Source organism: Agelaius phoeniceus, chromosome 7 (genome assembly GCF_051311805.1).
Source record: "Agelaius phoeniceus isolate bAgePho1 chromosome 7, bAgePho1.hap1, whole genome shotgun sequence".
Taxonomy (NCBI): Eukaryota; Metazoa; Chordata; class Aves; order Passeriformes; family Icteridae; genus Agelaius; species Agelaius phoeniceus.
The window spans coordinates 3,825,001-3,827,500 of record NC_135271.1 but is presented as its reverse complement, the minus strand read 5'-3'; the positions used below and the strand labels follow the sequence as shown (position 1 = coordinate 3,827,500).

General features: G+C 68.0%; 1 non-coding gene across 1 annotated transcript; it reads left to right on the top strand.

The window, feature by feature from the left end:
• The first annotated feature begins 1,064 nt into the window (after positions 1-1,064).
• On the top strand, positions 1,065-1,217 carry LOC143694567 (5.8S ribosomal RNA). Its single transcript, XR_013183148.1, has one exon. It is a non-coding gene; the product is annotated as a 5.8S ribosomal RNA (ribosomal RNA).
• The last annotated feature ends 1,283 nt before the right edge of the window (positions 1,218-2,500 follow it).

Genomic DNA, 2,500 nt, shown 5'->3' with positions numbered 1-2,500 from the left:
GCGGCAGAGGCCCACGAGCGCGGGCGACCCTTTGCCAAGCAGTGGCGGTGCCGCTCAACGGGTGTCCCTCCCTGTGGGGACGGTTGGCCGGACGGCACCTGCCGTCGGCCGGCGGCGGTCCCATCCCAGGCCCCGCTTGTTGAGTCCTCCAGCCCCCTTCCCAGCCGTGTGTGGGCCACAGGAAGGCATGCGGGGTGGCCGCAGGGGCGCTTCTCCCCGCCCGGTCTCCGCGTGCAAACGAGGAGAGCGGGCGTTGCCCCCCAGCTCAGCGCCGTACTGCCTTCCGCCATCGTGTGCCCGGGGCAAGGGGCCCCAGCGGTGCGACGCGGCGGCGGAGGTCCCAGGAGTGCGGCCCCAGCGGCGGCCGGTTCTGCCGTCCAGCAGGCCTCAGGCGCTGGCAATGCTGGCTCGGGTCTCGGTGGCGTCCGCCTCTGGGCCAGCGGCGGAGCGCGACCTCCCGTCGCGACCGTCGGTCGCTCGCCTGCCCGGTGGGGGAGCGGTCCCACGGGAGGCGTGCCGGCAGGGGCCGGTCGTTGTCGCGTGCCCCTCTCGAGCCCGGGAGAAAGGCCATGAAGTGGGGAAGAGAAAAGCTGGCCGGGCAGCAGCGCAATGGCGCTCCGCGAGGCCCGCGGTGTTGGGGCCGAGGGAGAGCCGGCATGGTGCAGGGGCCTATGGCTGCCCGCCCCCAGCCGTGTGCCGTGTGTTTTGTGCGTGTTGTCCCGTGAAAGAGAGAAGCCGGCGGGCTGCCATGTCCCCTGCATTCTGGTGCATGCCGCCTGGCCCTCCGCGTGGAGGCCGGGCCAAGCCCGGGCGCCTGGGCCACCTCCGAAGGACGGCATTTGTGAGGTCGGCATCACCCCTTGTGGGGGAAGGCGGTCAGGGGCGCGGGCTCCCACGCCTCTTGGCTGGCCTTCAGAGAGTGGGTTGTTCCAGTGGTTTTTTTTTCCCTCCCCTTCCATTTTCTGTGTGCTCGTACGGTCGAAGCCAGGGGCGCGCCCGAGCGTCCTCAGCGCCAGAGTAACAAAAAGGGGCCACTCAGCGTGAGCAGTGCCCGAAAGGCAGACAACTCTTAGCGGTGGATCACTCAGCTCTTGCGTCAATGAAGAACGCAGCTAGCTGCGAGAATTAATGTGAATTGCAGGACACACTGATCATCGACACTTTGAACGCACTTGCAGCCCTGGGTTCCTCCAGGGGCTACGCCTGTCTGGGCGTCACTTGACGATCAATCGCCGTCCAGGGGCCACCCCGGTTGCGTGGCTGGGGTCGCCTCGCAGGCCCGTTGCCTGCAGCGGGCGGCGGCGGCAGCGGTGGCAGCGGCATCCTGCCGGTGCCCGGAGGGAAGGCGGTCAGGGGTTCGGCGAGGGAAGCGTTTCCCGAGGCGGGCCTTGATCCCTTCCCTGCAGCCCAGCAGGCGTCGTCGTTGTCGCGGTTGTCATCGTTGTCGTGGTCGCCGTGCAGGGCCTTCATCCCCCTAAATGCAGACTCGGGGAGCGCTCCGTTGCTCCCCCCTCCTGGAGCGAGCCGCTGGGTGGAGCTCATCCTCGCTGGGGCCGCGCCGTGGATGCGGTGGCACGGCGGCCTGGGGAGAGCGAGAGACAGCGTTGAAAGGCACCGCTGAGGGCTGAGAGAAAGAGAGAGGAGGGTGAGAAGGGGAGTCGAGGCACGGACCTCGCCCCCGGCCTCCGCCCTTGTGCAGTCGGCTGTCTGCGGGTGGGAACCATGGCAGTACCATGCCGTGCTGCCGCGCACGCGTGGGAGGCGACAGCGCCTGGGATGGGGGTTCCGACCCCCTCCTCTCCCTTCACCCGCCCCCCTCCTCTTCTGTCACGGTCTGAGGGCGCGCCCGAGGGGCGCCATCGCTCCTCTCTCTCTCCCCACCGAGGCCATCGCACGTGCCACCGCCCAGCCGGTCCTCCCGCGCAGGGCTGTCTCTGCCGCGCTCCCTTTTCCGTTCTTGTCTCTGGGATGGGGCTCTCCGTCTCTCCTCATTGCTCGCTCGCTCTCTGTCTCCGGCCCCCTCGGGGGGCGGGGGCGTAGCAGGCAGGCTGGCAGGCGGGGGGAGACAAAGGCGGCCATCTCCACGCGTGCACACGCACAGCGCGGCCGAGCTTTGGGCTTGCGACCTCAGATCAGATGTGGCGACCCGCTGAATTTAAGCATATTAGTCAGCGGAGGAAAAGAAACTAACGAGGATTCCCTCAGTAACAGCGAGCAAAGAGGGAAAAGCCCAGCGCTGAATCCCCACCCCACGATGGGGCGCGGGACATGTGGCGTACAGAAGCCCCCCTCCCCGGCGGCGCTCTCGGGGGACCCAAGTCCTTGTGATCGAGGCCGCAGCCCGCGGACGGTGTGAGGCCGGTAGCAGCCCCCCAGCGCGCCAGGCCTGTGGCTTCTCGGAGTCACGTTGCTTGGGAATGCAGCCCAAAGCGGGTGGTAAACTCCATCTAAGCCTAAATACCGGCACAAGACCGATAGCCAACAAGTACCGTAAGGGAAA